The 15,369-nt window shown below is 33.1% G+C and overlaps 1 long non-coding RNA gene across 1 annotated transcript in view; it reads right to left on the reverse strand.

Annotated features, from left to right (window-relative positions):
* Positions 1-15,369, reverse strand: part of LOC140845325 (uncharacterized) — a 379,465-nt gene that overhangs the window by 181,277 nt on the left and 182,819 nt on the right. The window contains exons 2-3 of the long non-coding RNA XR_012124097.1: positions 4,823-4,895; positions 2,882-2,967 (exon numbers count right to left, since the gene is read on the reverse strand). This is a non-coding gene — a long non-coding RNA (uncharacterized lncRNA). The remainder of the gene's footprint in view (positions 1-2,881; positions 2,968-4,822; positions 4,896-15,369) is intronic.

Consider the following 15,369-nt stretch of genomic DNA (forward strand, 5'->3'; position numbering starts at 1 on the left):
TTTTGAAAAGATAACATTTAAAAAAATATATATTAGTAGCATTCTTTATGAAACAGAATAAACAACATGATTTAAAAACTATGACATTAATAAAAGCACCATTATTAAATGAATGAAAAATTCTGATTAATGTTTAGAGGAACATAATATTAACTTTGTTTTGGGGAGTAAAGTATTAACTGGTTTATCATAGAAAAAATTATCTAATTTCAAAATCAGGTGCCTTACTTTTATTTTTAAAAATTATCTCCAGTTAACTGTGCTCTGAAGCAGTATAGCCAGATGACAGATCGGTGAACAGTTGGTGAACTGAGCCATTGGTTATACTTTTTCTGCCTACATTAGGAATGTTATCTCAGTGAAGACCACAAAATAATCCATATTTGGTCACAGTCATCTTACTAGTGATCCCAGCTGAAAACTGCAGAGGCTCAAGGTTCCTTGTGAAATTGGATTAAATGCTTTAAGGCATGTCTCTGGGACATGGCCAAAGCAGATGAGATCCATTAATTTAGCTCAAGTGCCATAGGCGTAGCAAGGAAAAGTGTCCTTAAAACTGTCAGACTTGGTGGGATGTAGCATTTTGCAATGCAGCAATAGAGGCAGGGTCCCTAAAGCAGAGTTCTTTATATTGTTCAAGTGACAGTGACCAGTCCTCTGGAGCACAGTAGTGGCTGTAAAACGGTTGCCAGTATACTTCTACTTCTGCTTAAGTGGGAGAAAGACTCATGTTTTATCTAATGCACTGGTTTCACTAGACTGTAGTGACCAGGAACGTTCCTTTCACAGTTAGTACTGTCTGGGAAAGCCATTAACTCTGGTGGAAGGGAAGGGGTCTTAGACACTCTGAGAGCTCATTACTATGATCATCAGAAGTATGAAAATCTCTTCTATTATTTGCTTAAGAGCCCCCAATTAATAGCAAAAACATGACAAAATGTCTCAAATTTACAGAAACAGAGACAAGATTAGCTTTGCTATTCTTCTGTCATTTGGGGAGTGTCTTGGGGTTTTCTTGGGGTGACTGTGTTATTGTTATTTATTTTCATAACTTTAAAAAATATTTTCTGGTATTAATTTAATCTACAACGTGATGAACACCAAGCATAAATAATATAGTCGTTAGGAATGAATTCTCAGTTAGGTGATGCAGGGAAGTCAGAGTGAAATCAAAGTCTAGAAAGCAGACGAATGAGTTTATTACTATGCTCTGTAATACAGCAGTCCTCAATCTAGTGTTAGAAGGCCCCAAATATTCAGGAAAAGTACCTTTTTATGGGGTTTGTCAGGGGGTTATAACAGGGATATTATTCTGAAAACAAGTTGGCAATGATGTAACCTAATTATTACTGCACATGCTCTCTCACAGAATTCTCTCTGATTGCCCACCAATAGGGACAAAACCACAATGCAGATTTATTATAATGACTTTATAGTGAGGAAAAGTTATTTTAGGACACCCCAGGAGCATGCCCTGTTGGACTCCAGTTCGTGGACTGTCTCTGTGGTTTTACTCCTCCTGCTGGGGATTTTCTCATTGGTGGAAGCTATTGGTAGACTCAGCTCCCTACTCTCAACTTCTCTGTTGTCATCCTGGCCTCTCCTCCCAATTATCTGTGGCTTCCTGCCTAACGCAATCATTTGCTAAGAAAAATTAGTGGCATTATTTATGGGTGGAATGCAGCAAAGTGAATTTCTTTTATAAAGAGAGCACAAAGTACATGCTTAGCAATGTAGTTAAAGAAAAAACCTCCATTTAAGTTTACTTAGGTCATGAGATTGAATTAAACTGTTATAAAAGATCATAGTTGTGTTGTGCCTAAACTAGTCATTCATGAGAATTATTTGTGAAGGTTTTAGAAGTACTAATTCTGAGATTCTAATCAAGACAGTGATCATTATGGCCTTAAAGATCTTCTTAGTTTGATGAAATTTTAGACAGGTTTCTTCCTCAGTATAGGCACTTCATCTCCCTTTTATTAGATCATTTACTTTAAAACCTACAGTTATAAATTCTTTCCCTTTCCCTTGGTGATGTAAGTCTTCCACAGCCCAGGAAACTGTTTTTTAAGGACCATTCCTTTGAATGTAATCATTTAAAAAAAGATAAGAGCCCCTGTTTCCCCACCTTTGTGGGAGGGCAAGAACCTACCGTAGATATGTGGCAGTTAGCAGACAGATGGCCTTACCACATTGACACCCCTTACTGATGTCTGAAAGTACTTTTCGCCTTGGTCACCAGTGCGTTTCAAACCTTTTGTTTCAGGGTAGTTGAGTTCAATCTCTCTCCTCTTGTGCAATAGTCTTGAATAAAGTCTCACTGCTTACTTAACAAGTATAGTGTAGTTTTCTTCGACAATAGTTAACTAAGCCAACTGTGCTCACATACTTCCTTCTCCTCTATCCCTTAAAAAGGGATAGCTTGAGGAATACACCAAAATGTAGTAAACCATCGGTAAACATATTGGAGAAGAAGGTGGAAAAGGGGATAGGACTCTTTTACCACTCTTTTAAATTAAGACTCTTTGTAGCGCAGGTTTCAGTGTAAGAGTCTCTCTCTATATATATATGTACATATTAAAAGCAAGGTGAAGAAAAAAGCATATGTATATGTTAGAAGCAGGATAGAATATAATCAGAGTAATTAGTTAACAGTCTATCAGTTTCTTATTCACCCACTCAATATCCATGAACACATAGGATTTGTGACAGCACTATGAGAGTCTGTGTAAGATTCAGAAATCTTTTCCTTAAAACTACTGAATAATCTACCTGACAAGCTGATTTTAGATGTAATTTATAAAAATTTCAAGTAAATGTAGCTTATGTAATAAGAATATTTATCTTACATGACAAGAAGTCTGGAAGAAAGATTACTTACAGTTTGGCCCTGACACCTCGTCCACATTCCGCTGCCTATTGTTTGGTCCTAAAACTTACATTCTCATTGTCTTAAAATGGCATCACCTGCAGACACATCAAGATTAAAATGAGATTATATCTATTTTTATTGCACATTTTTATAATGGAAAAAAACATTTCTACCATGATTTTCTTCTTATTATTAATTTCTGTAAATTCAGAATATAAAAATATAAGAGAGTGTGTGTGTATATGTGTGTGTGTGTGTGTGTGATGTAAGGGCATGTGTGTATAACTTGTAAAAGTAAACACCACAGTGCTCAGTGTTTATCAGGAATTTTTATCAACCATCCTATGAAGGGATCGTTGTATATTTTGTTTTAAAGTTTTTTTTAAATCTCTTTTTTTTCAATTCCACTTTTATGATTGTAATTATGTCTTTTAAACACAACTTCCACATACATTACAGCTTTTACTTGAAATTACTGTTTCAAAGAGTAACCTTATAAGCCAGAACATAGGTCGTTTATTTATTTTTTATCTCAAAATTCAAATGTTATGTAATAAGGTTCTATTTTTCTTAAATTAACATTTAATACAACATGAAAAATATTTTTAAAAAATATCCTAGAGGATGTCATTTATTTTTCAATATTATAAAATGAGAATAATTTATATGATTACATTAAGCTACTTTCTACACTAAAAAGCAAACAATAATGATACGGGGAAATATAATTTCTGAATTCTCCTTTTTCCAGATGAAAGTACAAGTGCTGGCCTTTTGTCCTACCCCACTGGCCCCTTCTGCCTAATTACACACACGTTCCACATCACCTCAGGGAGACAGTAAATTATCTGATTGGAGCTTTTGAAGAAGAAACTGCAAAAGTGTTGCTCAGCGCCTTGCCTCCCCCTCCCTCTGTTGCTATCCCCTGACTTCTGAGCCCAGGTGGCCACAGCCATGCACTGAGCTCCATGGAGCAGGCCCTGCCCTGGGCTGGGCACATGGACAAGCACACTTTTAGCTCTTCCAATTTCTTTGTGAAAAGAAAAGACCCTTATTCTTAAGTGATGTACAACTCACTACAGCCACCGCAGATCTGCAAATTGTTTCATTATCAATCTCTAATAAAACTCATATTCCCATTTCTGTCTCTCTTTCTCCTCTTTCCAGTGGATCTCAACTTGGACAGCAAATACAGTCTCATTGTTGGGTTGCCTACAATGCCAAGAAAAAAGAAAGCACGTATCTTCATGTTTGTCCTTTGAGTTTAATGTTTCTTTCAAGTAATTAATCTCTTGGGGACTATTTTATGTTCTATTTGTATTGGTATGACTGCTTTCTACTCCATTTCTCAGTTATCCAGTTAATTTAATGACAAGGGAGTAAAATAGTTCTATATCTTGAATTGGTTAGAAAAGTAGCAAAATAACAGTTACTGTTGTTTAGACAACAGTTAACAGTTGTAGAAAACAGGAGGAAGGAGATGAATTAGAACAGGGGGAATGGAAAGTCACAAAGTACATTTCTAAAATGTAATCCTCTCTTGATGATGTCCAATGTAAGATCTCTGCATTAATCTGTGGCCCATTTAAATTAATGAGATTTGGAGATTAGTATTTCAAAGAATAGGCTATAGAGTTAAATTCTCCAAGTTCAAATCCCAGATCTACTGCTTACTATATCTGTTTGGAGGTACTTAATCTTTTTATGGCTAAATTTTCTAATCTGTGAAGAAGGAAAATGACTAAATCTACATCATAGAGTTGTATGGATGATAGGAGAAAATATATACATAGCATTTTGTACAATACCTGTGTGATGACACCATCAGTGTGGGATCTATTACAATTACTTTTATATTTTTATCATTACCATGACGACATGGAACATGTGTCTTTGGTATTTTAAAGAAAAAATACTTAATATTAAATTTTATCTGACCATAAAACTCACTTTTTTATTAAAACCTTCTTTGGTCTGCAGCTTCTTAAAAATTCTCTTCTGTGCAAAAAACTCCCAAGAGCCACTGAAAAATAGAAAAGAATCACTTGGATTTATTATTCTGATTTTATACAAATCCACACTATCTTCTTCTTGTTTAGCAGACTGAAAATTTGTGAGAGAGGTAAGTTAATGCACTAGTAATCCAACACTATTAAAGTTTCCAGTAGTTTAAAATAGAGTGACTGTTTTTTTCCACAGCTTTGCTACTAACAGGCCCCAAAGTCCCACTTGACAGTCAAGTTATCAGAGGACCGTCTAGAGCCATAGTAAATGTATTCAAATCTCTGCAGAATCTCTTTCTTTCTGTCATTATTTCCATGGTCTACAAATCAATAAGAATAAGCCAAATGTCTTTAGAGCATTGTAACTTGGTGCTTTAAGGGCTGGGCTCAGATGATGTTTCATACTCTTTTATATAAACTCAAAAGAGTCACTAATGCCTTCAGTAGTTTTAGGACACTATCTAATTCCAAACCCTTCATATTAAATCAGTTATGCTATAGAAGACACGTTTCCTAAATAGTGTTGTCAATTCCTAAATGCTTCAACTGCTTTTCAACATGTTTCCCTCCCTCTCTTCCCTTCCTTCCTTCCTCACTTCCTTTCTGTCTACTCTTCCTTCCTTCCGTCCTCTCCCACTGTCTTTCTTCTTTGCCATACAGATGGTTGTAAGGTCTTTATCTCCAATTAGCATCATCATCACATTTTGTTTATAAATATTTCCTAACTGTAACAAAAATATTTTCAAATAAGAGGTATATTTTAAGGCATTCAATTTGGAATAACCAGGTAAATGACTTAAAAATAAACAAATTTGACTGTCTCAGTGGCTATATCTGGGAAATGCAACAGAAGGTTTTATCCTTTAGGTTTTTCCTTATTTTTTTTTTTAAGATTTTCTTCAAAGAACAACCATACAATAGCAGAAAGGAAATAGTAAAGCTATGAAACAAAATATTATATGTAAAAGTACTTGGTGAATTTTAAATCTTTATGTACATGCAAAGAAATACTATAATTTCTTTTATATGTCCCATCAGAGAATAAACAAATTACATTTTACAAATAACACTTAATTTTAGGAATAAAAATATTTTCTACATGCACAAAACACCTCATAGTACCACTATTCTATCAATATTCACTATGTTTATTTGAGGCTACTAGTTTTTTTTTTAACTTCATTTTCAGGAAATAAAAGTAGGTTGATTATCTAAGGTGATGCAATTATTCTATGAAAGAAATCAACTACCAAACTCAATGTCTGATTTAAATTTTATTGCCTCCAAAATGAAGCTGGAGAGGAAATTCATCAAGATTTTTACAATACTGAGAAGGTTCTCATATAATCATCCACATTCCAAGGAAATATATACATCCCAAGATCTTTAAGGATAATTAAGAAAAAGCAAATATAAACACATAAACAGGTTGAATATAATTGATTTCTTTCTCTTAAATGCAGAAAGAGATTACATTTTCAAAGCAGACCAAAGAATAAGTGGAAAAACAAACACAATGTGCACAGAATGAGACTGCAAATAGGATTTAATTATATATAGTGGGATGTATGAAATAAACAAAATAAACATTCCTCATGCCTTGGGATAAAACTTAAGGAAAAATACACTTAGGGAAAAATTATGAAAAAAATACACCGTGAAAATATGTTAAAGGAAGATACACCTTTTTGTACAAAGTAAACAAAGTGAATGGGCAAAATATTCCATAATCTTTGAGAATCACACTTCATAAAGGTTATGGCAATCAATATTTATCCTACTGGGAAAACACTGGCCACAGAGTGCTGTAATTTCCCTTGCCTCTCCAAAGTGTAGAGAAAGGTGGATTTTAAATTCAGAATGATGCCACTGCCCTAAAAGACATTGACTTACTTTCAAAGGTTCACAGGCAAAGCAAGTTTATTGTTCTTCACACAGATAGTGCCTGCTACTCCGTAAATTATTCTTCCCCAGATTTGAAACAAGTATATTGCAATGAGAATTATAGAAGAAATGCATTAAAAGGAAAAACAAATGTTATCAAATTAAGTAACATCTCCATCAATAGTACACCTATGATGTATAATATTTGCATCCATCTCTCCTTGGGTAGATCTACATAAAGAAAAAACTCCCTGGGACAGGGTGGAACTCAGATTTGGAAAATAAGACAACTGGATAATTTATTATTATTGTTATTACTATTATGCTATTATTGGCTTTCTATGGTTACTCTTAGTTTTTTTTAACTGAGACTGTATTTTGTGACTCAGCACATTCAGAAGAGAATAATGAGTATTGTAAACATTTTCAGACTAAAAGAACTAACTAACAAATAAAAGTTAAGGAACACGGGGAGATGACAACAAAATTGCTTTACTACTTCATCACTTGATTCACGCTTTTTCATCACAATAATTTCTACCATTTGATCACATAAAATGTCAGTCATATTTTATATAACTCAGCATGTACACATATGGTGCTTTTCCAAAATGAGTGTTTAAAATAGAATTTTTAAAATTAGTAGTATTCTTAAGTAGGTCTTAGAATCTGTGCCTTATAAATTGTACTAGATACTGTCAAATTGTACTGCAAATTGGTGATAATATTTTGTACTCCCATAGCAATGAATAAAGATGCATTTCTCCATAACTTTTCTAACAACTCATTTCTTTTATGATTTCAAGTGAGGTTTTAAGTCATATATAAATTTTTAATTTTTCTGTAGCTGCACATATCGTTTCTTTTTACTATTTTATTTTATATTTTATATTTTAAGAAAATATAGTCTTCTGCAAAAGACATAAAATTATTTGCTCTTAATTGTTTTGAAGTATTGGCTTATTTATATTTAAATATTCAATCAACTTGCAATTAAATTTTACATCATGGAGCACATGAATATAACTATTAAAAAGTCAATTTATTTCCTTAATACTATTTCTTGATTAGATTAATTGTTTTATAGATTATTGGTATTTGATTATAAACAGTCCACTTTTACAGAAGGTGGTAAACTAGTATATATTTTACATAATTATTTATTTGTTACATGCATATATTAAATAAAATATGTACAGAGTGTTCCAATGTTAAAAACATTAATAAATATATATGTACATATACAGAAATAGAAAAACATGGAATAATTTGCCTCAAAATATTAATAATTATTGATGTTTTATTTTTTTACAACATTTTTAGTAATTTTCAAGTATTATATATGGCTTTTAATAAACATATTAATTCACCAGAATGGTGACATCTCAAATTTGCATTTGAACTAACACATAGCAACCTAAAAAATTTTGATTCATATATACATCTATGCACAACTATATGTCATTTCCAGAAAAGATTAGAAATAACACCAAATATTTAAAGGGGTTATTTTAATGTCAGAGGTATAGATAATTTACTCCTTTATACATTTTCTGTAACAAATACTTTCATTCACTTAGCTATTATTTACTTTACAATCAGAATTCAATTATGTTCATTTTTAAAATAATGTTTATGGATAAAATGGTAACATAGCTATGAATACCAAAAACTGTAAGTTTACTTTTCAAGAGCAAAAAGGACCTACTGAGATCTATTGTAAAACATGTATCTCTCATTTTACCTGAAAAAAAATATTCAAATTTACAATAAGCAAGTGTCACCCACGCTGCAACCAGATCAGAGTTGACAGACAAGCCCCAGAGCAGGTGGATGGCTTCAATTATTTGCCATCCACGATGAATACAATAGAAGTTCTGAAAGCTTTCTGGAGATCTGTAGGATGCTGGCAATAGCTCAGAGCAATATGACACTGATGATGAAGCGTGGGTAAGATAAAAGTTCCAAAAAAAATCACATACCCACAGCAAGGAATTGTTTTCTGGGGCCTTTGGCTTGGCAACAGTTTAACTTAAATGCAACAGCTGGCCGCTGAAAGGCTGGTATCGAGACCAGGCGAAGGGTGCTGGGAGGCGATTCTACTGGCAGGCTGCCTATGACTCGGAGACGAAATAAGCCCAGCAACTGGACATTTTAGCAGCTGGCCAGACAAAGGATATTGTGCAGACATTTAACAGCTGATAATTGAGCATTCTAGTAATATCTGTTGAAAAGAAAATGGTCGGCAAATGTTTGGAGACAATCGATATTCAAAGTTTGATAGAAGGATTTATGGGAAGATTAGCCAAAATGCATGAGATTGTCATTATATCAACTCTTTCAGGAAGACTTGCAGAAAGATTAGACTAGAGATTCCATAGTTTCAGATGAAATGGATCATGCTTAAACTCCAGTATTCAATAGTCATTTTATGACTCTTTGGATTTTTCTTCACCAAAAATCAATTATCCTGCCATAAAATAATCCATTTCTTAATTATGGCCACCTCATTGCTTTTCCTAATCTGGTGATATTGTATATCACTTTAAATGTTCTTTCTGCAATCTTACAATGCAAACATGTGTCTACATTTTATTGACTAATATACTTAACTGTTTAATAAGTCAATTTAGTCAAAAACATATGGTATACTTGAAAGACCATTCATTCAGGAAAAAATAAAGTAAGGGAGAAATACACATTCATTGACAGTAAAGATGAAGTCATTTTGCTTTATTGGAAATACATTTAAATATAGTAGAAAGGTGACAATTTATAATAGTATTTCTGCAATTTGGTTTTCAAAACTTATATGCTTTTATATAATTTTACATTATTTAGATACTTTTGGTGTGAAACAATGAATATTTATTTTCAAAATTAAGAATCATCATGATATATATCAGCAGTGGCTTACAAACCAAAAGATTAAGTAAAAATGATAAAAGTGAATTTGGATTTATTCTCATTCAGAGACTCGTGGTTTGTTTTTATGTACCTCACTCTTCAGACACTCCCTAAGTGAAAAATCACTTTTGACTAAAACGTACTACTTTAAAGTTGTCCTCAAACATCTACTGTATTTCTTTTCTAAGAAATGTTCTATAAAGCCATAATTGCTTAAAGAATCTGATAAAAATTTGATTACAGCAATTGCCACTGATTTAACTTGAAGATATTTCTGACTTATCTGAATTGAAAACCTAATGGATTTTCCAGGATGCAATGTCAAATGAAATACACCATACAAAGTTGAGGCAAATTAAGAAAGATTTCAACTTATCTCACTTTATCTGTTATATGCACCATACTGAAAACAAGGGTCAGAATGTGAAAAAATTATCTATTACTGTAAAAGCACATATGGGCAGAACAACAAATGTAAAGACATTAACTAGAAAAAATTCAAATCCATGAAATGGTAATTTGAGTCCTTTAGCATTTAATGAACATTGGAAGGAGTTTATAAACTTTGTTTAAGTTGGGTCATATTTCACTATAAAATCTATGCTGGTCAACAAAAGAAGGGGGAAAATAGCTTCCTTGTTTGCCTTAAAACAATTTATAATTCTTAAAATACTGCAGTAATTGTGAGAAATAAAACATCCTGAAAGATAATACTTTCATTTTTGATACTCTCTTAAAATCATAAAACTTAGAATAAACTTCCAAACACTTTTAAGACCAAAACCTTAATAATTTTGTCCATTTTACAAAAACAATATAGATTATAATTTTCTAAAAACAGAGTAAGAATGTATGTGTGTGTGTTTGTAAACTTAGCCATATATATGCATAATACGTAGTCACCTATCTACCTTTCTATTTTCAGAATAATACATTAGGCATACAGTATTCATAATATGCCAAAAATTTATTGTGTTCTTTAACCTTTTTTAATACTTTCTTGGTTTTAGTAGAAATAATAATTAGGAAAAGCAAATTTGTTTATGAAGTTTTTTAAATAATCTTTCCATTGTTCAAATTTGATGTCCTCAAAACCCAAGCTACTGTAGGCGTTTTAGAGACATCATTATTTTACTACCTTCTCAGTTTTTAAGCCAGTTATCTTGTGACCTTACAAATGGCATTCACATTTTCCAAGTGTGATTCTTGTGTTTAATATATTATTCCATTTCTGTTTAACTTGGAAAAAATAAATATTGAACAGAAATACATATTTGAGTATAAGATAGAAAATTAATAACATTTTCCTTGCAGTTTATCAGTATATTATTATTTATCAGTTTCATTATTATTTGTCTTCATGGCTCTCTGCATAATATTATTGCTCCTATTTATTGACAAGAAAATTTGAGAAAGAAGACTTAGAGATGTTAATTGACTCAAACAAGGGAATATGTGCTAGAGATGATACTTATGTTCAAATTTTTTTCCACTAACTGGGAGAAAATTATAATATTGAGTTCATATTTTCTAGACTTCACTGATTAAAAAATAGAAAACATTTTGTTACATGTAACTAACCAAGTTCTCTTTACAATAGAATTTTAGAGTAGAATAGAAAGTAATACAGTCAGTAATTTCTTCATACAAGATATGAAAATTAGTACCTGGGAAGTTAAGTGATTAGCCAGAATTCTACTTACAGTTAGTGTCATAGGCAGGGTAGTTGTGATTTGTTAACTCTTACTACTGGGCTCTTTCAACTACTCTATCACTTTTTCTCTCCCATTCTAAGTAAATATTCAGTATAAGATATTAAATATACTCAATTAATCTATAAAATTCAAGCCCAAAATTTCAGCTTCCATTATTCTTTATGCTTATGTGCCGAAGAGTGAATATAGTGAACAAAATTTAGTAAAATGAAAGTTCAAAAACATATTTAATATATACTCCTCAATCTCATTGACCTATAACTCATACATTTTCAATCCAAGCGTCTGAGACTTGAAATATATAATTACTTTTCACTGCTCCCTACTCCCCATTCTAGACCATCCATCTGTATATTCTTTGTGCAAAAAACCCTTTTGAAACTATGATCCAGTGTTCAAGATCTGAGAAATTCTGCATATAATTTTGACAGTAAATCATTTAATATAAAAGAAAATGCATTCTTACTTCTGTCATGGAAAACACAATAAAGGTGAAGCAACATCTGTGCCCTCCCCCCACAACACTTCTTGTTTCTTCTATACAATCTGACTCAGTTTTACCTTAGCCTGCACTGTAAAGCCGATTTCTCCATCTCCAATTTTTCCTCTTTAGTTCTCAGTCCACTGGACTTTTACTCTTTCTTTACCAACAAACCCTCCTTCAGCTCTTTTTTACATAGATAAAATATAAGTGTTTTCCATCCTTTTCTGGCATTCATTTTAGAAGGATATATCCTCCCCCACCCCCCCAAAAAATAAAATCTGTAAGCATGGCCTGGAGACCAAAGCTTGGATAGCAAGGACCACATTTTACGTACCTAAAAGATGGCATCCAACATTATGCAGTGGTAAAAAATGGTAACAGTGTCACCTGAGGTACTTGGAGGCAGATGAAATGAAATTGTAAGATGAAGAGAAGAAAGCACAAAATAATGTTATTATCGGGTGTCTGTTTGCATTGACCTTTCTTTGATGATAAAGAGAAAAGCTCAGAAAGAATTTACCAGTTTCCAGGCAAGATTACAAGGTTTTACAGAGATTTTAGAAGTTTATGACTTTGCAATGTTAGAAAGCCAACGAATTTTAGACTCCAAACAATAAGAGTAGAAAATGAGAAATATCTTGAGGAATTAAAAAAGAAGACTGATTTAAGGGCATGATTTCGCACATATTATTAAAACCCCAAAATGGATAGAAGTGTTTTAGACAAAGACCAATCAAAGATGTAGGAACAACCAAATCCTTTCAATTAGACAAAATGATTTGGGAAGGAAAAAAACTAAGAATTTTGATTGCCTTGCCAAAGTTAGATAAACTCAAGCTAATGGTTGGGTAAAGAGGAATGAAGATGGGGATACAAAGCAAAGGAATATACAGATTACAGATATTATGTTGCAAAAAGAACTCTGGGCTTGTTTTTTCACACATGGGTTTCAATAAGTATTTATGAGAGATATACTATTAAATGACTGATTTATATGACAGAAAAAAGTTACTAATTAAGACTTAAACTTATCTTTAGAACCTTAACAGACTAGGTGCAGGGAACAACTAAAAATGCTGCTCCTTCACCAATTTCCTGATGGCTTCTTCAGATACAAGTAGGACAATACAGAAAAATGAGCAACTTCCTGAGTGCAGTGCCATATGAAAGATGATTTATTGGGATGAATTTCAAAACACACACACACACACATATATATATATATAACATATATGTTATATATATATTATATAAAATATATATATTTAGGTAAAAAATAGCTTACATTTTTATCTCAAGTAGACAATGTAAAACTCTTTCATACTGGTTCTAACAAGCTTAATGATGTGTTCCAACTCCATGAAGGAGAAATAGGAATTGGTTAAATTTTTCTCCCATTACTGTCATATAAAGGCTCTCAATAGAGTTTTAACTTAAGCTCAATGAGTGCAAGCATTTTGTCTGTTCTGTTCATAGGTGTGCCAACTAGAGCAATACCTGTGATTTATAGGTGCTTGATAAAATTAATTGACTAAATTAATAAATGCTTTTTCAAAGTTTATTTTGTTGCCTTCCCAATCATATCATGTGGAGATCCCATACATTTTGAGTCACCTCCTGTTATTAAATGCAATTCAAATCTTCAATTTCAAAGTGGATTTAAACTTCATGACCTCTCGTGCTCTCAGGCCTGGCTTGAGCTGGGATTCAGGACTACATGGAATAAAAGAGAGGCATGGTCTGGCTCTGAGATATCTGTTTTTATCTTTAAGATCCAGTCTCTGTTGTGTATTGGGCTTGGGAGGAACGGAGGGAAGTTGGCTAAATCCTTAGTGTGAAAGTACTGGAGTGTAGCTGTGACCTTCTTGAAGTTTCTCTGCACAACACAGTAAGCTTAGAGTTCAAATGTTGGTCCTTACATGGGTAAATATGTGAGTTTTTCAGTGTCCCCTTCACATACTCCCTGCCTCACTGTTTTCTGTGACACACCCTGTGGGACATCCTCTGAAGTCCAAGGTCCCTTCCCCTTCTGCTGTCTGCAGGCACCTCTCACCGTGCTCCAGTTGAGCAACATGATGAGAGTTAGGTATATATATTTGTAAATGTGTGCATGAGACTCTGTAGTAGTATATTGAAAAATATTTCTTATATTGTTCAGTGAATAAAATTAGGGTATTTAAGAACCAAGTGAAGAGCCATAGAAATTTCCAGAACCTCAGGATTTGAGAAGTTTGATTGCATACTAAATAAGCCATTAAACAAGTTCTCTTTATGTCATTGGCAGTGCATTATAAAAATCTTTTAACTGGTCTTACCTCTCGGTTTTGTTGGTGAGTGGGTAAGTGGAAGGAGCTCTGTCTTTCACGGTCAACCCCAATTCCACTCCACTTGAGCACTAACTGCATTTCCATGAATTACAGTATGAATTACAGGGCACTGTGGGAAATTAATAGCCAGTACACACACAAAAAAATAGTTGCACTGCTCTAATCTATGTGATTGTTGTGTAAAAATTACTCTTCTTCCCTGGACAAAATGTGGTGTCTTGAAAATTTGGAAAGGGAACTAACTTCCTTAAAAAATTCACGATGCTTTTGTATTCGTGAAATTGTGTTTTGTACTATTGCGCAACTTTTACATTAAAAGCAAGTGCTCATAAATAAGCATGGCTTATGTACCTTGTTTCTCATATACAGTTGGACACTAAAAGTATTTGCTTAAAGAAAAGTTCTCTGAAATTCTGGGAATTAAGAGAAAAGCAGGCAGTGGAGAGGAAAGGGAACTACAGCAGTGAGAACATGACTATGATTTACATATGCTCTTGAGGAGGGCTCTCAGTTATAGCTGTTTAAAGTGTGTTGAAGAGATTATGACATAGCTAAAGAATATCAGAAACCACAAAATATTTGCTAATTTCAAAAGTAAGATCCTTTGGTTTGGAGCAATTCTAGGGTTGCTATTTGGAAAGACAGGGCTCCTTCCACTTACACACTCACCAACAAAACTGAGAGGTAAAGACGAGTTAAAAGATTTTTTGAATCTGGAATGGCATTTACCATAGTTTAATACTGAGGCAAAGGACAACAAAACAATGGAAACCAGTTGTTAGAGGAAATGCGGCACCAATCAATGTTAGTGCTAGACCCCCTCTTACGTCTCTCTTGCAGTGTGTAAGGCACAAGGAAAAGGAGTACAGGCGGTGTAAAGTGGATATTTAGAAAACCCTGCACACCAAGGTGTATGCCTGTACTCAGTCTTACATGCATTGTAACATCCCTTTGATATCAAGTGAAGAAAGAAATGGAGAACAAAATTCATTTAACTGTCAAAAACACACTTGATTGTGGCATTTCCTATCTTCTAAATGGAGTAGTATAATTTTTCTACCTAATAGATAATTCTTTTATAACTCCTTCCATGCCCAAAGTCCAGCAGAAAGACAGGGAAGGATTAAAAGGGGGGAGACTAAACTTTGTTTCTCTGGTATTAAAGGTTGATAACCTA

This window comes from Manis javanica, chromosome 13 (assembly GCF_040802235.1).
Source record: "Manis javanica isolate MJ-LG chromosome 13, MJ_LKY, whole genome shotgun sequence".
NCBI lineage: Eukaryota > Metazoa > Chordata > Mammalia > Pholidota > Manidae > Manis > Manis javanica.